Consider the following 23,322-nt stretch of genomic DNA (forward strand, 5'->3'; position numbering starts at 1 on the left):
GGCTCACGGGCCCAGCCGCTCCGCGGCACGTGGGATCCTCCCGGACCGGGGCACGAACCCGTATCCCCTGCATCGGCAGGCGGACTCTCAACCACCGCGCCACCAGGGAAGCCCATAATCCTGGTTTTGTAAAGAAATAAACAACCACCATTACCACCACCACAATAAATATATGTACATAAAAACAGAACAATGACTTGAAGAAAAAAAGAATCAGAACATTCACAATGGTTAGCCCAGGGTAGTAAAATACCTTGTGGTTTTCTTTTTTTTTTATTTTATTTTTAAAAAATATTTTTTAATTAAAAAAAAATTTTATTAATTTTTGGCTGCGTTGGGTCTTAATTGCTGTGCGCAGGCTTTCTCTAGTTGCGGTGAGCAGGGGCTACTTTTTGTTGCAGTGTGCAGGCTTCTCATTGCAATGGCTTCTCTTGTGGAGCACAGCCTCTAGGCATGCAGGCTTCAGTAGTTGCAGCACGTGGTCTCAGTAATTGCAGCACGCGGGCCCTAGAGCACATGGGCTTCAGTAGTTGTGGTATGTGGGCTCAATAGTTGTGGTGTGCAGGCTGTAGAGTGCACAGGCTTCAGTAGTTGTGGCGTGTGGGCTCAGTAGTTGCAGTGTGCGGGCTCTAGGGCACGTGGGCTTCAGTAGTTGTGGCACGTGGGCTCAGTAGTTGTGGCTCGTGGGCTCTAGAGCACAGGCTCTGTAGTTGTGGTGCACGGGCTTAGTTGCTCCGCGGCATGTGGGATCTTCCTGGACCAGGAATCGAACCCAGGTCCCCTGCATTGGCAGGCGGACTCTCAACCACTGCACCACCAGGGAAGTCCCACTTGTGGTTTTTAAATATGTTTTCATTTTTCCAAAATGTCAATAAAGAACTTTTATTTAGCATTAGAAAAGTAAACCACAACACAAATTATTTAAATATTTGTTGAGTTACGTTTAAAATGGAAATATTATATTTACATGTTTATTGTTAAGCTTACTGGCTTAGAAGAACACAACACTTGCTAAAACCCATAGAATATACAACACAGAGTGAACCCTAATTTGTGCCGTGGACTTTGGGTGATAATTGTGTGTCAGTGCAGTTTCATTGCTCGTAAAGAGCATACCCTGTGGCACAGAATGTCCGCAATGCGAGAGGTTGTGTGTGTGAGAGGACAGGGAATACATGGGAGCTCTCTGTGCTTTCCACTCAGTTTTGCTGTGAACCTACAACTACTCTAAAAAAATTAAGTCTATTAATTAAAAAAAAAGAACACAGCAACCGTAATGATGTCAGGCATAGGATCTCTTTAAGGAGGGAATTTTGTAAATACCCTTCATCTTGGTAAATTTGGCATAAATTTGGCACATATCTGTCCCTCAGTCCAAGAAGTATGGTTTTTCAGTATCATGTGAAACGTTTACCACATTTATAAGGGTATTTATATTTATTTAAATACCAGGTCCGTCAGATTGAGGTACAAAACCAATGCCTATTTATTACTGAATAAGAAAGAGTTCTGGTCACATGGGCTGGAATACACGTATTGCTGTAAGCAACATATTTTCTTTGTGAAGGAATGGAAAAAGGCTATATTATCAGAAGGTGGCCTGGAGAGCCTGAAATTAGAGGAATTAGGAACTAGTTTTATGATTTGATTATCTAAAGTGTTTCTCAAAGTATAAGTCCATTGACTACCTCCATCAGTCTCCCCAAGGATGTTCACTAAAATGGAAATTCTTAGACACTAACCTAGATTTACTGTATCAAAATCTCCAGGTATGGACCCAGAGTCTGCATTTTTAACAAACATCCAAGATGATATTTATGTGCATGAAAGTTTGGGAACCAGCAGTACTTGGTTCCAGTATAACCAGGAAAAAGGGTAGTGGTGCCCCTTTTCTACAATATGGGAGACTTTGCCAGTAGGAAATTAACAGGTCAAGGGTGTTGGTAAGGCTGACTTTTCACTAAGTCTACTGGTAGAGTACTGCTAATTTCAAACTCTGAGACTGCTTTTCTCTTATTTCTTGGTGTTCTTAACTTCATTTGATCGCTGTCAAGTCACGGGAGAAAATCATTCTTTTTTCACTTCATATCACTGCCCAGATTTATTATATACTTTTTATATATTTTTATAGAAGTGTAATTGCATACAGTGACAGTGACAATTTGATGAGTTTTGACAACTGCAGATATCCATGTAACCAGTACTCCAGCTGAGTATGCCATCATCCTAGGAGCTTCACTACGGTCTCTTCCATTCTATCCCTGCCCCTATCTATCCTGGCAACCACTATCATGATTTCTCTCCCCACAGATCAGTTTTGCCTGTTCTATAATTTCATAAAATGGTGTATTGACTATGGGCTAACTCCATAATTTTTATAAAAGACAGTGACACTCATTTTTCCAAGTTCTTTTGAGAGAAACCACTCTAGACAACCCTTAGAAAACTCCAACACATTTCATTTTGTGTTGGTAAAGGTGGAATACCTCACTAGAAGTATAAACAGTATGCCGCTGAGGACTTTATTTTGTTTTTGTTTTTGTTTTTGTGGTACGCGGGCCTCCCTCTGTTGTGGCCTCTCCCGTTGTGGAGCACAGGCTCCGGACGCGCAGGCTCAGCGGCCATGGCTCACGGGCCCCGCTGAGGACTTTAGAAACTGTTCTTCTGTAATTAGTTAGCTAGTTTTAAGCCTTGAACTAGACATATTTCAACTAAAAGCACTCTGATAATAGGAGAGTATGCAGATGATCCAAATGGAATCAATTCTTCTGATCCAAAACAGTGATATCCCCAATCTCCTATAAAAATTTGGAGATCAACTAGCTAAAATGCTATTAGTAATACTTAGGAAGAAGGAAGAATGTGTGGAGATAGGCAGATGAATGCCACTCGATCCATAGACTGTGGACCACCAAGTTAGATCCTGTATTAGTTTTCAAAAGGGACCAGTAACATCTTCCCCAACCTTGGATTTCAACATATTCTTATCCACTTTTGTCTTTGCAGCCCCACAATTGCAGTCTTTTTCAGACCCTAAAAGAGAAATTTGAGAAATAGTACATCCTTTCTACCATCCATTATCATAATTTCCTTGTACCTGTAACACATTCTCTGGTCCTTGCCAGTTTTGCATGCTTTGATTCCTCCAGGATTTTAACATTCCTGCTACTATTTGTATGGTTCTCTGTCACTCTGATCACTTGCCTCCATCTTTTTGAGTGTTCATTCTATATTCTAGTTTAAAGACCTCTGTGCCATCTCTCTAATTTCGTTAAGAATATCCCCACCTCTTTTCTCTTCTTTGGAATTGCCCAAAGTCATGCTTCTAAGCACTTCCTGGTATTGTCTTCTTTTGGAAACTTGTGGAATTATGCCTATTTTAAAAGATATTTTGAAGTCTAGCTTCCTTAAGTCCTCTGTGCACATTTTATCCAGCTCATCCTTGTCTTCCCTTGAAGATGACATGGCCACACTCTCCCAGGGTCTCATCCCTTCCACTCTAACAAATGGCTTCTTCCCATTGGTTGGAATCAGTCAGAGCATAGTTATTTTTATTCTTTCCTCTACCTTCTAGGATGTGAAGGCAAGTGAAAAACTGCTTTTATCTGAATGAGATATCCAGAATGTTATCCCCAGCGTGTGCGCTCTGCCAATTTTGTGGCTTTCCCCCATGTGGCTCAGCTCAGTTTCCATAAAAACATCACTTCTGTTCCTCTCTGCTTTCATCTTCATCCAAGTGTTCAGGGATTCCTCTGAATCTATTGTTATTACAGCCTACAATGCTGTTCCATCTCCTCTCAACAGGTCTTTTGTGCACAGCACACTCTTCTATCACTATGTTCCCATGGACCTGTTCCATCCTGCCAACTCTCCTGGTATCTATGAGGTCTTGTTTGTCACCCTGTGCTGTAATCTCAAGGTTACTATGTTCTGTGCATGATATCAGGACATCTGCTGCCTATTTTGTTTCTGATGTCCTTCCCAATAGTTTTCTCATGGAATCACTCGGCACCTCCCTCACTGTTGAAATTCTTCCCAGGCCTTCCTTCATGTCATCCATGGAAACCCATTTCAGTTTTATCTAGGTGTTTTTTTCTCCTTTCCCATCTGTTTTTCATTTACAGCCCTTTTGGCCAGATGAGTTAGTCTCTGACTAAACACATTCTTTTCAGTCTTTGAAAAATGTTCTCCATTCTTAGTCAAATATCCTTCATTCCTACATTTGAAGCTGTGGCCCTGAAATGAAAATTTGCACCAAGTGTGGGCCTGGCCATTCATTTTTTCAAAAAAAATTATTTAATTATTTACTTATTTAATTTTTGGCTGCATTGGGTCTTTTTTGCCGCGCGCGGACTTTCTCTAGTTGCAGCGAGCGGCAGCTACTCTTTGTTGCGGTGTGCGGGCCTCTCATTGTGGTGGCTTCTCTTGTTGTGGAGCATGGGCTCTAGGCCTGTGGACTTCAGTAGTTGTGGCACGCGGGCTCAGTAGTTGTGGCTCACGGGCTCTAGAGCGCAGGCTCAGTATGGCTTCTCTTGTTGTGGAGCATGGGCTCTAGGCCTGTGGACTTCAGTAGTTGTGGCACGCGGGCTCAGTAGTTGTGGCTCACGGGCCCTAGAGCGCAGGCTCAGTAGTTGTGGCACACAGACTTAGTTGCTCCGCGGCATGTGGGATCTTCCCGGACCAGGACTCAAACCCGTGTCCCCTGCACGGGCAGGCGGATTCTTAACCACTGCTCCACCAAGGAAGTCCCCTGGCCATTCATTTTTCATATCATATTTTTGTTCTCCACATTTGTGCCCTAAGTCTTCTGTGTTCCAAATTTCACAGCATCTTGAGATGCTTCCATCTCTGTTTTGACGGCTTTTCATTTCCCTGTAACTTGGCAGTTGATAGTTTGACCAGCCTCAGCAGGCTCTGCCATATGCTAGATTCACATTCCATGAGATAACTCCTCTTCCTGCATGACTTAATTGTGTCAATTCATAGATATTACCATATCCCTTGCTCGGAGTCCCCAAATTCCAGCATATGACTTTTCCTCTGTAGCTTTACCATTCGTGTGTCTTTCTCCTCTGTGAAAGGAATATCAAAGGTGGTGTAGCGTAGTAGAAAGGAGGCTTGCTCTGCTGCTTATTACTGGGCAGCTAAAGAGGAGAAATAACTGGGAATTCCCTGGAGGTCCAGTGGTTAGGACTCCGTGCTTCCGCTGCAGGGGGCACAGTTTTTTGGGGGTTTTTTTGTGGTGGTATGCGGGCCTCCCTCTGCTGTGGCCTCTCCTGTTGCGGAGGACAGGCTCCGGACGCGCAGGCTCAGCGGCCATGGCTCACGGGCCCAGCCGCTCCGCGGCATGTGGGATCCTCCGAGACCGGGGCGCGAACCCGGTTCCCCTGCATCGGCAGGCGGACGCGCAACCGCTGCGCCACCAGGGGAGCCCAGGGGGCACAGTTTTGATCCCTGGTCGGGGAACTAGGATCCTGCATGCTGCACAGCACGGCCAAACAAAAACCGACAAATAACTAAAATAAGTGAACTTCCCAAGCCTCAGCTTCTTTATCCTTCAAGTAGTGGTAGAATAATAACATTACTAGGTTATTATGATGATTTAATAAGATACATATATGAGACCACTTTGTACGCTGAAAGGAACACAAATACAGGTTTTAAGAATAATCATTGGGTAATTCAACCTGCAGAGCACATGCATCAGCCATGAGAGATTGCTCAATATTTGCTCCAACCCTGTATTAACTCAAATATTGAGTGCCTCCTAGAAGCCAGATTCTCTAAAGAGAAACAGAGGCAGGCACACAAAACTCGGTGGTAGAGTTCTCAGCCAGGAAGAAACTGAATTTAGGAGTATGTCCTTTCCCCAGAGGATTAACATGGGCATTGTGATAGCCTATGCACTGCTCACAAACGTCTGTGCTGTGCCTTGTTTTTTGGATTTTAACACCATCCTGCACAAGTGTTCCTGAGCATCCCAGAGGTCATCCCAGTGGTGTGCAAGAATCTGCTTATTTTCTAGAACCCCAGGCAGTTTGGACCTCTAGCTCATGCAGGATCCACCCTAAGCTAACTTCATCTGGGAACTGGCCACAGTACCCCTTCTCCACCCTAACCATGATGGGATGGCATGGCTCTCTAGTTAGTTTGTTGGACAATTATAAGAACAACTAACCATGATAATAGCACCTACAGGTCTCATGTTTTAAATACCTACCATGTGTCACATAGTCTGCTAGGCTCACAATATACATGACTGTTTTTCAACCGTTTTTTAAAAAGTTATTGTTCCCCTAAGGAGCCTTTTTAGACATGTTTTTCTTAATATCCCCTCCATGAAATTTTAATACCAAAGACTTACTGTATTTGTTTAGGCACTATATGTATGTCAGTATTATCTGGGCTTTATATGTAAAAAGAGAGATTTTTTTTCACCCTCTCCCCTGAGAACAAATTTTCACCCCCTTGGGAATGATGTTACCTCCCATAGAGAATGCATTTTAAAAAATATATATAATAGGTATATATGTGTATATATATGTATTTATTTTTCCCCTTCCTGTAATCATTCCCCATATAATTTCTGAACTGTTTGCTCAATCTCTGAAACTGTTGCACAGCTATTGACCCCAGGGAAAGAAAGCTTGATGTGGAGGTAACAGAAAACACTCCATTTGAGGTAAGGCTGCATTTTCCATGTAGAGCACAGCCCCCTGGTCAAGCCTGCACAGACTCTAGCTTGATGCAATCCTGTGGTCTCTCTCGACACACACTCATTTCTTTGTGACCTCCTCCCCCAGGATCTTGAATGGGATGCTAGACGTTGCTCATGAGAAACCCGAGGAGGATACTAAAAAGACAGCTACAGTTTTCCTGATGCCTGCTGCCAAGTTTCTTGAGGGCCCAGCTGTTGGGGTAAGATTTTGTAGAATTTTTATTTATTTATTTTTATTATATTTTAGAATTTATATATAATTATATGTGAGTTATATATAATTATATGTATAAATTCTAAAATTATATATATGTATAAAAACCTCTGAGATTTCAGATCCTGTCTTAGTTTTCTGTAGTGTCAAAGGGCTAGAAAATGTGGAAATGGGGGAAGGTAGTGGTGGAAGGATGGATGGGTGAAAGAGAGAAGGAGAGAGAGGAAAGGAGAGGAGGGAGGACTAGAGGGCTGGGGGTGGGAGGAAAGAGAAAGAAAAGGGGAGTGAGGGAAAATGTACTGGAAAGAGCAAGGGCCTTGGAATCAGACAACTAGCTTGTTACTTTGTGACCTTGGGAAAGTTACTTTAACACTCTAGATCATTAATACTTGCTTTCTAAGATCTGTGTTCCTATGTACGATATCTGGCATATACAAGGTGCTCAACTGTGTAAGCATTATTATTCCACATACACGTATATGTAATAAAAGGAATTAGAATCAAATAAATTTGCCAGTCAAGTTTTCTCATCTTAGAAAAGGCATATGCATACCAGTACAAATGGGTACAGCCACAAGGCTTTCTGTGACCTCAGGAGCAAAGGCTGATGGAAGAGGAGCCTTTGGGAGTTCCTGAGGGACCCAATAAATAGCACTCCTTTTCCCCATTCCGTTTTTAAACCAGTGAGAAATAAGAGAAAGGGTGGAGGCCAATATACGGCCCTCATTATGATCAATGCTACTTTACACAGCATAGTTTCTATCTTTGAGCAAGTGGGGTTCTTAATACCAAACTCCAGAATTTGACCAACTTGCTCATCAGCCTCAGGCAATACCAGAATATGGCAGACTTCCCCGTGTGGAGAGAGATGCCCCCTGTGGGTGGCTTCTAAGAAAAGGAACAGAAGCAGGATCTAGGCCATGCATGATTTCTTTCTCCTTCTAAACTCACCAACCAGCGAAGTCAGTTCACCTTCCGCAGGGAAGGAATATGTCAGGAAGCGGAAGAGGCCAGGTGTGGTATGCTAATGATGTCCCTCCACTTGGACAGGATTAATCGGGGGTGGTGAGGGTAGGGGTGGGAGTGTGAGCTTCCCACCCTCCAACCAGCTCTCAAGGTCAACAATGGGGTGTTTGCAGAACTGGGAGAATTAATGAGACTCTACAACTGGCCCTGGAGTGGGAGGAAGGGACACTGTAGTGTGCTTCAAAATGTTTAACGATTAGCTCTCTAGAAAAAAATTATATCCATTTATAAATTTTACTGATGTAAATGGTGTGCAGCACGCCATTTATAAATAATAATAAAATATACAATGCTCTTTATTTTAAATTCCATATAGCCATTGATTCGCACTGAATGTCTTCATTGATTTTTGCTGAACTCTTGTATCCATAGCCAACCTATGGTTGCAATTCAACTGTGATTTGACAAGTGGAGTAATTTCCACCATCCAGATACCAATAGATATAAACAACTCACGAGCATAGAAAATAGTAAAATTTAGTAAGATTATTAAGAAGGGATGAGTTTGGAGTATTTATGGCCTTTGTTTTTAATATAAGTTAATTTTAAGTTTATACAATTTAAATTTTAATAATGACAGTGTTTAACAGTACAACTTGTAGAAAGCCTAAAAATATATCAGTTGGCACACCACCAAGGAACATCCCGCAGTTCTAATTATGTTTTTTACAGGTGTGGCAAGTTACAGTTTAATCCCCACTTAAGGAGATATTTGGGTAGCCACCCGGAGTGAGGGGTGGGCTGGCTGCAGGGATCTCCAGGCAGGAAGAATGGCCTCCACCAGGGGGCAGTGTGCTTCCAGGTGGTCCCTCATATAGGGAGCCAGACCTCAGCCTGCAGTTACTAGAGGAAGAAGGATAAGGGCCACATCTGGGGGCAGAAGGCTGAGACTCAGGGCTTCTTTCTGGGTGTTGACCAGGGGAGCAATCAGGAAAGCAAAACAGAAGTCCTGAGGTGCCACGGGAGGAGGAGTGAGGGGAGAAGCCTCCTGCTGTCTGTACCCATCTGGCGACAGGGCAGCAAGGCCCATTCCAGACCCCACTCTCTGGGGGGGTGGAGACTCACCCAGGACAGAGGATGAACTTGGGCTCAGGAGTGTGAGTGGAACAGAGCTAAATTACCCCAAATGGGGCTCAGGGCCTGTAGTTGAGAGGACCAGGGAGGAGAGACCAATACTAGAAGCGAAGCAGAATTTTCTAGTCAGTTAAACAATTTGGAGCCTTGGAGGACTCAAGCAGGATCACAAAAATCTAGTTTCCAGACTGTTCTCTTTCCTGCACACAGGGTCTGTGGTTGAGTTTTTAAGCAGGATCAAGTTACAAAGCGCCACACACCTATCCACAGGGGCTCTGATGTGGTAAGTACTTCATATGTGATTTTTCCTTTTTCCATTTTGTATGCTTTCGGTCACTTTCTGGAAAGCCCATTTCAGGCTTAAATGCCTCTTTCAGGAGCTTGGAAGTTCAGTGTCTTGGTGACTTAGTTTTTCCTACATAAGATAAATCCTGCCACCTTAACAAAGCAAAAGCAAAATTAGTACCTGGAAAAATCGCATTTTCATATCAGTTTGGGCAGAATTGTCCCTAAAATGTTATAGACTATCCAAATCATTTATATAAAATAAGTTCTTGTTTGTTTCTCTACACTCACGTGTTGGGAGATTCAGTTTGCTTACTTGTTTTATTTATGAAAGTTTAGCTTCGTATTGAAACTTGAAAGCCAAGGATTTCAAAAGAGTTGTGCTTGTCTCTTTGCTTGTCTCAGGCATAAATTGCTCCCAGGCCGCAGGATAAAGGTCACTTCATAACTGGTGTATGGGCCTTAGGTCAATAGAAGATCACCAAATTTAGTTTGAGACAATATGTGATTTCATCTTAGATTGGTATTTTTAATAGTTTATGAACACAGTGGTTTACTAGCAAAAATGAGAAAATGGCAAAATTTTGGTGATTAACGTCTATCATAAATTAGCATTGCAGAAGGGGGAGCGAGAGAATGGTCGTGTCCCAAGTCTTGGGCGAGTTCCTGGGACAGGCCACTAAGTGAGGGTCCTTGGTCTCGCATAGGAAAGAATTCAAGAGCGAGCCAAAGTAAAGTGAAAGCAGGTATTCCACAGGCATAATGCCGGCTGTATCAGAAAGTGAGACCGGCCCCTGGGTATGGAGTTGTTAGTGTGTATGGGCTGGGTAATTTCATATGCTAAGGAGTGGGAGGAATATTCTAACTATTTTGGGGAAGGGGAGGGGACTTCAGAAATTGGGCCACGGCCCACTTCTTGGCCTTTTATGGTCAGCCTCAGAGCTGCCATGGTGCCTGTGGGTGTGTCATTTAGCTGATGTGTTACAGTGAGCAGATGCTCAGGCTCAAGGTCTCCTGGAGGTCGAATCTTCTGCCATCTTGGGCCTGGTCGGTTTTTACCAGTCTTTGCAGTATCCTGTTTTTCTCAATGGCTGTGTCATTCTTTTAACGGTTGTGCCTGCCCCCATTCGTTCCTGTCTCATTCGTTCAAGTTGCTAAATAATTTATTACAAAAAGTGTTTAAAGATTATCATGTTTCATATAGAATGAGAAAAAAGATAACTAAAATTAATAAACAGAGTCACAGAGTGTATACTGTTTTCAAACTTAAACATGTTTTTACAGTGAATAATTTTAAACATGTGCAGATGTAGAGAGTGTAATGAACCCTCAAATTTTGTTAACTTGTTTCATCTGTAGCCTTACACCCCATCAGCATAGCATTTCATCTCTATACATAGAACTTTAAAAAATATACCACTATTACATTTAAAAAATAGTTATTAAAAAACCCATAGTATCTTTCAATAACTGGTCATTGTTCAGATTTCCTCAGTTCTATGCCCACATATGCATGCTTAGACTTACAAGGGCAATACAATACACTGCAATTGGTTAATATTTCTCTTAAGTTTCTTTTAATCTATAGGTTCTTCCATCTATTTTTTAACACTTTATTTATTAAAGATAACATTTTTCTTTTACTTAATATATCACAAACATTTCCCCATTATTCTTCAAGGCTTCGTAATATTCCACTGTGTGGATGTTCCAGAGTTTATTTCCACAATCCTCTATTGTTGGATAATTAATTGTTTCCAATATTTTTCGTATGTTCAATCTACTGCACTCAACACCCTAACATACGTTTTTGAAGAACTGCTTGATTGTCTCTTTAAGAAAAATTTCTAGTTGAAAGAATCAAACTCTCTCTCTCCCATTGCTTTTCCCAGTGGCTTGCTTTACTTCTAAAGTACAAGTATGGACCTGCTGTTGAATTTGATATAAATTTATACTTTCCAAAAATCGAGGTTTCCTGCAATAAATTTTGAAATCATTTCTTACTGTACTGGTAAGGCTCAGGATTATGTAAACAGGGTCTCTCATTACAGAAGGGTCAGGGAGAGATTTATGGCAAGATGACTACACAGGTGTTCACAGTCAAAGAGCAGGTTAAACTGGAAGGTGTCGTATGTCCTCAATGACCCATCCCTCTGGCTTGATGAGTCACTTTAGTTTGAACTGAAAATGTCACTCTGTTTTACATGATGGATGAAAAACCTGGAGCATGTAAATAGAATGCCTTGGAAAATGTGTTCATTCCTTCTTTGATGGCTGTGCTGAAACTGTAAGGTTACAAGAAAGTCTAGTTTCCAGGAAGGAATGTGAGCAGTTGTTATTGCCACAGGCTAAGATTCCTCAACTTCCTTTGAAAGCTCTCAGGAATTCAGTGTGGGGTTGGATGAATGAAAAGGGGGTGGGGGTAAAGATAAAACCAGATCAGCCATGAACCAATAACTATTGAAGTAGGTGGTGGGTACCTGGTGATTCATTCTGCTGTTTTCCCTCATTTGGGATATGTATGAAAGTGCATGTCTATAATAAAAATTTAGAAAGTTTCTCAGAGCAATATGGCCAATACGTGGCCATGTGCCCCTGCTTGGCTCTTTGGGGCTCCAAGTACAGCCCTTGAAGCAAGCTTGAATGAATAAGATTTCACGATAAATTATTGTAATATTGTTTTTATGTTTTTAAAGTAATAACAGTCCTTGGAGAGATTTCAAACTATATTCCATGCAAGTGTGTGCCACCATTCACTTTTATTTCATGAAATAAATGAATCATACAGGAATATTTTACAAGGGAAATTATCATAGCCCCTTGCCAATGATGCCGGAAGATTCTGTCTTATACCCTTTGTTAAGGAGACCACTCTTGAAAAGAAACAAAACAAAACAAAACTTCACAATCAGGAAATTCTACCTTCTGTATAATCTGGTTTATAAATACCTATGGTGTACCAAATTGGGTTTCATGAGATAATACTGATTTTTTTTTTCTTTTAAACTTCTTTAGAAAGTCAGGGATTCCAGAGGCCCTCATACACAGTGGGATATCACCAAGAGTAGCTGTAGGAAATCAGGTGTCTAACATTTTAATTATAGAATTAATTCCAAGTCCTGGTGGAATAAATTTTGGACATAAAGACTGCTTGCATTAGTTATACGGATATTTGACCTATTAGATGCCTCCTCATAGTAGGCTAAGGACTAAGTGCTGAAAATGCCAAGTCAAATCACTTAACCAACCTCAGTGGTGATTCTCTGACATACAGAGAAGAGGGAAATTTTGATTTATGAGTCAGAAACCACTAGCAAGCAGCAGATGGTTGATTTTTTGTGTCCCCACACCCTGACAATGAAACTAGAAAGCTATAATCCTTAATGGGCATAACTTAGATCTTGGTTATAAAAGACCTCATTTCATAAAATAATAAAGATTTTATCCCTTCAAGGGATTCCACATTTCATGCATGAGTAAACAAAGGATGAACAAAGCTTATAAACTCAAGGTTAGATTGAAATCATGGTCGGTTCTGATTTGATTCCATTAAGTGACAAAACCTAAAATTCACCGTGGTGACTTGTTTCAGGAAATAAGAGAACATCTTATATTCTCTGTGCAAAAAATGCATTCTATTCTATCTGCTCTCAACAACTGTTCTTTCTCACTAATACCAAAGTACACAATATCATTTCCATTTAGAATGTGTCTAGAACTAAGTTACAGTACGGTGGTGAACAGAAGCCAGCTTGTATCAGCTCTGGCTACACATCTCTTCTGTAACATCACGTGAGTGACTTGAAATCAGACATGGTGGGAGTATTTCCACCACAGACATAGGCAAACACTTCAACCAGGAATTTTTTTTTTTTTTTTTTAATTTGGGAAGCCAGTTTGCCAGTATACCACTTGTTAAACTGTAGATGCTCAGTAGTCAGGGCTTTAATATTTATAGTTTCAACCTATTTCCAGGTGACCATGAAGGCACATTACATTCTGCTAGGGCACTGATCACGTCCAGAATCCTCAATTTGGTTCTGCATGACCTGCCCCTTGCCTGCTTCTTAAGCTTCGTCTTAGCCAACCTTTTACTTGCTCCCAGCTCTTCAGACCCGCAGACATGCTTTCATTCCTTTGAAAACTCCTTGCTCCTTCCCAGCACTTGGCGTTTCTACAGTGTTCTCTGTGCCCCAACCCACTTGCTCCTAGTGAACACTTTCAGCCCTTCTGGTCATAGCTGAACTTCTGCCTTCCCTGACTCCAAGTCTATGTCAGGTACCAGAGTTGAAAGCTTTCCTTGTACTCTAAACCTTAGTTTTGTAAACCAGACTGCGGTTTGAAACTCTATAACTATCTATGATTGTTTGATTCAGGGTCACCTCCTTCACTGGACAGTGACTCCTATGGGAATTGGGTCTGTGTGTGTTTTCCCATTATGAGATTTCCCTACTAACTAGCAGGCATAGGGTCTTTTCAATATATATATTTAAAAAATAGTCCAAAGGTTCAGAAAAATTTAGAGAATGACATAATAAACACCTGTGTACTCATCAATGAGCTTTAACAAATCTCAACATTTTGCCAGAATTGTTTCACCTTTTTTTAAAGAACAAAAACATCGGTATTCTAATTAAAACCTTTGCGAATTTCTCTCCATCCCATAGCCCTCCTTTCCACTCTGGAGAAAACCCTTATCAGGAAGATGGTGTGTATCCCTCCTCTTTAAGAACGAGCCATAATTTGCATGGAAAGGGCCCATCTACATGCCTATTTAGACAAGACGGTACTCATCTTTGCTGGCATATGTGGTGGCTGGAAGTGAGCAAAAGGCCGTTACTAGTGAGCATTTATGAATAGCATGGTCCTTAGAAGAACTATTTGATGCCCTATTTGGTTCAGCATTTCCCAGTACGTAGTATGAGTCAATCATTTTATACTGTCCTTTAAAACTCTTATAATTTGTTTAAAGCTGTCTAAGTTCTGACATTAGCTTGATCGTTAGACACTTTACGCTTCGTTAACATAAGGCGGAAGGAGGGAGTGTTGAGTAGTGAAGAGCATGGGCTGCAGAGGCGAAGTCTTTATGAGCCGTGTGATCAGAGCCGTGTGATCCCTGAGCATCATCGTGGGCCTCACTGGAAACTGGCTAGAAATGCACATTCCCGGCTCCCACCCCAGACCCGCTGAATCAGAAACCCAAGGGCGGGGTGGGGAGTGGGGGCAGCAGTCTGTTTTAACAAGCCCTCCAGGTGATTCTGGTACACACTGATACAGGGCAAGGAATTTAAGCCCTCTGAGCCTCACTTTACTTACCTTTATTTTGCAATAGAAATAATAACAATAATATTGATGACACAAGACCTTTGTGAGGATTAAATATTAGTTAACACTTATTGAGCACTTCTCCTGCTATCAGGCACTATTCTTAGCACTTCCCATATTTTATCTCATTTCATCCTTAAATTAACTTCATCACAAATAAAAAGAGATTAGAAAAGTACCTGGCACCTAGCAAGCACTCAATAATTGTTAGTATCATACTATTATTGTTACCTTTTTGAGTTGTAAAGATTAAATGAGATGATGTAAGTGCTGAGCACAACATCTGATATATAACATGTGCTTAAAGGGTATTAACCATTTGCATATAAAAGCATTTGTCTGAGTACACATTATTTACAGGGGTCTTTATAGGAAGTGGAATATAGTCTAAAAAGATAATTGACAGGGAATCTCCCAATGGGAATAAAGACCATTATAGACAAAATTTTATAAATCACATTTCAGCATTTCTTTTTCTGATTTGCCATAAGTCAAGGAAGCCAAAGACAGCTCTTTGAACTAATTGGGAGGGCCCAGAGGGTAATTAACTGCTCTCTAATTAAGCTGGTAATAGCCGCCCTCTATTGGAGAGATTAAAAGCCAGAGAATCACTGCCGGTGAGGACTTTGGAAGACAGGCCACTCTCTGCTCTCCGTGATGACAGCCTTGAAGTTTTGACCCTACAAAATAGCTCAAAGAGAGATTTGGCTGTCTGCTGGGGTCCAAGAAAAAGAGGAAAGTCCAGCTGGATGGAGAACAGTTAAAGGTTTGTCAGGAAGTGTTCACTTGTATTTGGGCCTTTGCATTTGTTTTAAAATCTTGCTCTGAACTGTGCCTTCTAAAATTAAAAAGTCACTAGTAATTGCTTTGCAGTTTTATATAAATTGCTATCTATTGGAAAAGGACCAGTGCGCTCTACCTTGTCTGCTGTGAATGGGAAGCCAAGCGATGGAAGCCTTTCCTATTTGCTCTGTCTTCCCCGGCTGAACTGACCACTCCTCCTTGTGTGCCCAAAACATCACTGGCTTCTCCTCTGTTGGCACCTGGTACGCATGGAAGTGCTTGTCTTTTTCTTGGTCTAGACCAGTACTGTCCAGCTACATTTGTGATTTTAAGTTTTCTTAAGCAGTAGACCCTTGACCACAGGGGGTTAATCTGTGTATAACTTATAGTCGGCCCTCCCTTGTCAAGGTTCCTTGGCATCTGTGGATTCAACCAACCACAGACCATGTAACACTGTTTTACTTACTCTTGAAAAAGATCCATGTATACATGGACCCACCCAGTTCGAACCTGCATTGTGCAAGGCTCAACTGTAGACACTTAAAAAAAGTAAAAAGGAACAGGTAGAATTAGTTTTAATAATATATTTTTTGAAACCAATGTATCCTGAATATTACCAATTTGCTATGTATTTAATACATGAATATTAATAGATATTTCACAGGGTTTTGGGGGGTATTAGTTCTTTGAAATCCAGTGTGCATGCTTCATTTACAGCATATCACAATCTGGATTAGCCATGTTTGAGTGCTCCATAGCCACATGTGGCAGGGGCTCCTGTCTTGGACAGTGGGGGGTAGAGGATGAGCAACTGAAAGGCAGCATCTAATCTATTGTGTACCCACGGTGCTTTGGGCAGTGCATGAGACATAGTTGCTGTTCCATAAGTGAGCGTGGGAGGCAGAATTCTAAGGCCACCCCAGTGACCCTTGCCTTTGTATCATCCGTTCCTCTTCGAGTGTGCGCAGAGCATATGAAAATGATGAGACATCAGTCTAGGGTATGTTATATGGCAAAAGGGAAACTCTCTTGGATGGGCCTGCTCTAATCAGGCGAGTCTGTTAGGAGCAGAGTTTTCTCCAACTGGTAGCAAAGGAAGACGTTGGAGAGAAACATTCCTGCTGGCCTGGAAGAATACATACAGCTATGTAGTGAACTGCCAGTGGAAAGGAGCAGCCTCTGGAAGCTGAGACAGATCCCCAGACAACAAACTAGCAAGAGAACAGGGACCTCAGTCCTGCAGCCACAAAGAACTGAATTCTACCAATCACTAGTGAGCTTGTAAGAGGACTCTGAGCCCCAGAGGAGGACTGCAGCTGACACTTGGATTTTAGCCTTGTGAGACCCTGAGCAGAGGACCTACCCACGCAGTGCCCTGATTTCAGCCCCATAGAACTGTGAACTAAGACAGAAAGTGGTGTTTTAAGCCACCAAGTTTGTTGTAATTTGTTACACAGCAATAGAAAACTAATACAGTAAATAAATGTCATAATTCAGCCATCATCATCCAGTTGGGGACAATGTGTCTAAACTTTAGGCATAGTCCCTAAGAGGAAATAGTGACTTCTGAACATTAGATTTGAAAATCAAACCAGTATCATTATGGCAACATATTTATCTTAACCATGCCAGGGCATCAGGAGTGGGACATTTGAGTTATTCTCTCTTTCCCAGTGCCGTTTGCATTAGAGGGAGGAGCTAACTGAGAGGCAAAAAAGACAAAGCCTCTGGAAATAAGTTCGATATACTCATCCTGTAAAGGAGTAATTATTGATTAAGCAGAGACAAACATGAAAAAAATGATAATAATAATATAGCTCACATTTGCTGGGTTTATACTCTATGCCAGGCATGTCACCCTTTGTTTCACTATATCTTCACCACAGCCCCAGAGGCAGAAACTGTTACTAACTTCATTTTATGGATGTGGAAACTAAGTATAGAGGTAGGAAGAGATTTAGCTGCATAATCAGGCAATAAATGTGATTAGAAAGGAAGCGGAAGAAAAGGTATTCTTGGATGAAGCACTCTTCAGAACAGATTAGCCTGACTCCCAGATGCAGCTCTTTCTCTGGGATGGCAGAGAGCTTTATTTCTTCTCTGTTAACAGTCTCTTTTTATGCCCCTTTCTTCAAACAAGATGCATTTCCCAAGTGGTCCTTGATCTCTGCATTCAGTCTTTCTACTTTCTCCTTTGGAGACATCACTGAATCCTATGACTCCCAAAATTATCTCTGGTCCTGACTTTGAAAGGCACATCATGGACCATGCTGTTCTTCTGAGCTCCAACCCTCCAGTCACATTACCTGGATGTCTCACTAACCTCTCAAGTTCAGCTTGTTCAACAAAGTAGAGTTCATCATTCTGGTCTGAAAACCAGCTGTCCTCTCCAATACTCCAACCCTGCCAATAATTCCATAATCACTGACCAGTCCACAAGGCTCCAGACCCCAAAGACTGTTCAGCTGCTCTCATCTCCATTCCGTTTAGTCAATCAACTGCTAAAAGTATCTTTCCAGAATGTTTACTCAGCCATTCATTCTTCAACCTCCTGAACCATTTAGTCCACTGACCTCCTTTACTTCCTTCCTTATCCGGCTTTGGTTCCATGCTGCATCAATTCAGTCACTCTTACCAGAGCCCAAATTTCTTTGCTGCCCTATTTTTCATCATTTCTCTTTGACATAACGTGATCCTAACCATCTTGTTTCTCTTCAACTGGGAGGCTGAGCAGTAGTGAAAAACTTGCACAGAGGGAAGATAAAAGTAAAATAGAATCCTCTGTTCCAGTTTTCACTGAGGCCCGAAGACCAAGGATGCCAAATACTATCATATTCCAAGGCAAATCATTTGGCCCACCTATACATGACTTGTGAAGAAAGTGGGTGGAAACAGGCTTTATGAGTTTTATCTCTCACTTACCCTGAGCTGTGAGTTCTTCCTATCTGACACTCCCTCCCCTCCCCTCCCCACACCTTAGCCATGTGGGAGCTTCACAGGCAGTCTTCGATAGGTATCTTTTGAAGCTTGGGGGACACAGACAGGCATTAGATTCATGCCTAGGGAAGAAAGTCTTTAATGAGGGGCTGACTGAAATGAACTGTGTCAGTACAACCGAGGGCTGCATTTAGGAAATAACCACATTCTGGTCTATGCCAGGCCAAAGCTGCATTTTTCCAGGGACCAAATGTGAAACCCACAGAAGGAATGTGAGTCTGGGTTGTTTAAAAGGAATTCTGACCCAAAGGACTTCCTGCAGTCAATGAGATGTCCTCAGCAAAAAGGGGTTGGAGGTTCTACTAGGTAGACAAGCAGAGAGGGATTGTAGGTGGCTGGTTAGAGGAGAGGCACTGCCTGAGGCAAAGGAATTCCAACTGGAAGGGTCCAGCAGGAGGGTGTCTGGGGAGGCCACAGATACTCGAATGAGAGAATAAATGCCAGCTTAAAACAGCAGCCAGAACCAGAGGGAAGCTACACCAACTTATATTTGTGTCAGTCAAATAAGGCCTTCCTTCCCCTTACCTTCCTGATGTCTCTGCTCCCATCCTGGAAGACCTTTTGGTAGCCAAGTGGTGGGGGATCGGAGAGGGGTCGGGAGAAGTAGCACTAATGGGGAAACAGAGGTGAAACCTCATTCCCCACTGCAGGCCCTTTGTTCTAAAGCATATCCAGGCTTGCAGTGAAGTTTATTAGAGTTTTGTTGCAATAGTTCTGGGCATATTAATTTATAAACTGAAGCTGTGATTTGGGGATGAAGTGACCAGAGGACATTTTATTATCTGAGATGATCAGAGAGTTAGAAGACCTTCCCAATATTTCATCTGGAAGGTAAGGAAGAGCTGGCTCAAAAAAGAGGATTCAAATGGGCAGTTGGGGGTGAAGAATAAAATTGTTTTCTCTTTGCACCCTAGGAGTCCATCTTGCTCAGTGAGATCATTCAGTTATATCATTGAAATAATCTCAATCCGAAGCTAGGTTGAGACCTTCAAGCCATGGCAATATAGCATTATTTTCTGGTGGACACACCGTCCTATTCTCTGCAAAGTTACCTTGAGCCTCTCTACCTTCCTTGATCCCTGGGCTTCACACTGTCCCCTTACTCTCAGATGATCTTGCCTCAGTCTTGGCAGAAAGAGCAGAATTCATCAGAAGGGAGGAAACTCTTCGTTTCTTCTGCATCGCCAAGTGGAGCTTAGAACTGTACTTAGAGTATTAATTGTTAATTAACACATATATTGTAAGTATGTAAAGGATGGTTCCACTATTTGACAATCGTATATTCTCTTAGGCAGGTAGACTCTTTTCCCCATAATCTTATTTTCAGTATTGGTTTGCTTATCATCTCATTTTCATATATTGTAAAAATAAACCTTGAGCTTAATTTGAAATTTAGAAAACTTTTTCTGTTCATACTAAAACTTATGAGACAATCTAAAGTCAAGTTGTAATTTATATGTATTGCATTCTGCAGAATATGTTCACCAGATTACCATTTGTATGGTATTTTATAATATTTGAAATAGGGCATTTCATGCCTTTGCCATTACCCTCAGAGCGCTTTTCTAGTCTCAATTCTCTTATTCCATCTAATTACAATTTCATTTTAAAAGCAGTTGGGAACATATATACCCTGAGCATTTAAATATGCTACATTTAATGTATCCAATGAGTTTTTAATTCCAATATAACTACCAAAATAATTGAAAAACTGAGTTGCTAATGGAAGCATGCTTCTCTATACAAGTCATTTACATTATCTAAAGGAATTTTAAGTTCATTATAGAAAATTTAAAAATCACAGGAAAATATAAAGACTAAAATAAAAATCAGCCATAATCACAGCACTACTTCCCCACCCATTCTGGAGATCCTCTGGCCTTTTCTGTTTTTCAAACTGGGTATAATAATGCACACATATTTCAAAACCCTGCTGTTTTCCCACTGAACGTTCTATTGAGGCCATTTTTTTTCCTGTGCTATTTAATACTATCTAACAATCTAATTTTGGTGACCAAATTGTATTCCATCGTATTATAATCTGTTATAATTTATTATATTATAATGCATGTTATATATAATATTAAAATATACAATCTGGTTCTGTTATAATTTATTTAATAATTCCCAGCTTGCTTATTTCTAGAAATAGAAAAATGTGGTATATACTTGGCTTCTGACATGTGTTCAGTTTTGATACTTCATCCCACCATCAATAACCTTAACTTAAACTTTGCCAAATTGTAGACTTCATAGTCTGCAAACAATTGTAGTCCTGTTTTAAATTCAGCAAAAATTAAAAGGCCACCCGAGGCTTTAGGTTGCTGAAATTGCGATCTCCTCTCAGGGTCTCTCTTTTCCCCATTTCCTTTACTTCCTAACTCCTTTTACCCAGTTTTTTCCTCTGTTGAGTTCTTCATACTCCTTCCTCTGTCTCTCTTCAACGTGAAGTTTATTTTTATTGGATTTTTCCTGCTAAATGCTCATTGTAGAAAAAAGTCAGGCATTGCACGTAAGGCTTGTAGGCCTTATGTTTGCCTACATATCATACATTTACCTGCATATCACGGGTGGAACCATCCAGGGAGAGACTCATATATACCATGTTCATCCCACTGATGAATCAGAATGTTGTCTTTTAAACTTACCTAAATGAGCAGTGGAGTTGTCACGTGGTCCCAAATGCTCTAATATACAATAACTAACGCACTCTCTTACTGAAGATAGACCTTCAAGGAAAGCCAAAGCATAAGCAGAAGTTTGCTTAATAAGACTGAAATCAGAGCAAGGAATTTGGGATTAGACATTTAGAATGTTTGGTGGCCACAGGCTGAGGCAGCCTTATGTATGCATCGTTATAATTAAGGTTAGTTGTGGGGTTAGGGTTAGACTGCGGGACAGAAATCGTGACTGAGAAAATCATCAAGGAAATGAGTGCCATCTTGAAGTGTCTCTGTGAGATAGCCAGTTGGATGTGTTAAATCCCTCTGCTTTACTGGGCATGGTGTACCCTTCTATTAGAGACTTCTGCACTGATGACTCGCTCCTTTCTTCGCTCTCTTTCCTTCCTCCTGGTCATCTATGACTCTTGCTTTCTTGGTCCTCCTCCTATGCCTAATTGTTCTTTCCCTGTCTTTTTGCTGTGCTGACTCTTAGTTCTTGCATCTCTGTAGTGACATGTTTATACAAAGTCTGTCCTGGGCTTCGGGGTAGTCATTAATGTGGCTCCTGATGTCAGCACTCCTCTCTTTCCAGACACATGGTTAGATGACAATTACTGCCTTCCTTGTGGTTGGGTGGGGCTGTGTGAGGAGTTCTGGCCTTTGAATTATGAGCAGGAGCAATATCTGTCACTTCTGGGCTACAACAGTTAATTGCCAGCATGCGACCCATCTTTCCACCTGCTACAGAGACCAGCAATGTTCCAGGTGGGTGGTTGTTCATCAGTCCAAATCCCAGAGTGAGATGACACTGAATAGCATTCCTAGTCAACTCTTGACATAAAGAACGGATGAGAGGGGCTTCCCTGGTGGCGCAGTGGTTGAGAGTCCGCCTGCCGATGCAGGGGACGCGGGTTCGTGCCCCGGTCCGGGAAGATCCCACATGCCGCGGAGCGGCTGGGCCCGTGAGCCATGGCCGCTGAGCCTGCGCGTCCGGAGCCTGTACTCCGCAACGGGAGAGGCCACAACAGTGAGAGGCCCGCGTACCGCAAAAAAAAAAAAAAAGAAGAATGGATGAGAAATAAACCTTTGAGGTATTAAGTCATTGAGATTATTTGTTCTACAGCATAATCTAGCTCTACCCTGACTGAAATAACCTTTTTTTTTTTCTTTAAACTCTTCACCTTAGCCCCCGATGAGTTTATCCAAGATTGTGGCTTTAACTTTATCCTCTAATCAAATGAATTCCAAATCTACTGAACTGAGCTTAATTGATCACCTGAGCTCAGGACCTAGTTTCTAGTTACCTTGTAACACTCTCAGTGTCCACAGGAACCTCAGCCTGTCAGGACCTAGTTTCTAGTTACCTTGTAACACTCTCAGTGTCCACAGGAACCTCGAATGTTCTGCAGGTATCTGAAACTCTCCATGCCCCCAAGCAAACTTATCATCTTCTTTCCTTCAATGGCTGCTTCTCCTCTATTGCAAATAACATTATCTTCCATGATTCATTCACTCAGCATCTGAACCTGGAAATGTGCAAATTTCCTCCTCATGAGTGAGGTGGGGCCGCCTTACCAGTAGAAAGTTCAAAAGGCAGAGAGACCAAGCTCAAACACAAAATCCAGGAACCAGAGGCACAATAGAGTTGTATCCATTCAAGTGCCTGGAAATTGTCCTTCTTAAATTCTTCCTAGTACACGAGTGAGGTTCTCATTGTCCTTTTCAGACCACGTGGGTTGACTTTCTCTTCCATTGGTTTGCTGAAAGCAAAAACAATCTTCTCCATCAGTCACCTAACAATGAGATTATTCTTTTTCTCTTTCCTTTTCTTTTTTCTTTCTTTTTTTTTTAAATTAAAAGGATACTTGTAACAACAGGACTAGTCTCTGTCAAGTAAATTGGCTGCTGCAGGCTTCATAAACTATGGTGGACTTACCAAGCATCATCTTCTTGTCTCCACTGCATAGTTGATGAGGAGCTGGCATTTAGCCCCTGAACGCAGCCAAGAAAGGGAAATCTAGGCCGATGTTCGGATGGTGAGGTAATATCAAATCTATGGTCCCTAAACCCAATGTCTCCACCCCTGGTTCATTATGTGTGTTTTATGCCAATTGCAGATCTGGAAGACTGCCACTCCAGATGTCACTAGGCCATTTATTTATTCATCAAACCAGGCCCATGATCCATTTGTTCCTCCAATCACCAGCAAAAAAGGAAAGGGTGATGAAATCAGTCTT

General features: G+C 41.6%; 1 long non-coding RNA gene across 1 annotated transcript in view; it reads left to right on the forward strand.

The window, feature by feature from the left end:
• The window catches only part of LOC114486852 (uncharacterized), a 50,280-nt gene that overhangs the window by 20,813 nt on the left and 6,145 nt on the right, over positions 1 to 23,322 (forward strand). Inside the window, exons 2-3 of the long non-coding RNA XR_003681163.1 lie at positions 6,804 to 6,918; positions 9,243 to 9,315. This is a non-coding gene — a long non-coding RNA (uncharacterized lncRNA). The remainder of the gene's footprint in view (positions 1 to 6,803; positions 6,919 to 9,242; positions 9,316 to 23,322) is intronic.

This window comes from Physeter macrocephalus, chromosome 9 (assembly GCF_002837175.3).
Source record: "Physeter macrocephalus isolate SW-GA chromosome 9, ASM283717v5, whole genome shotgun sequence".
Taxonomy (NCBI): Eukaryota; Metazoa; Chordata; class Mammalia; order Artiodactyla; family Physeteridae; genus Physeter; species Physeter macrocephalus.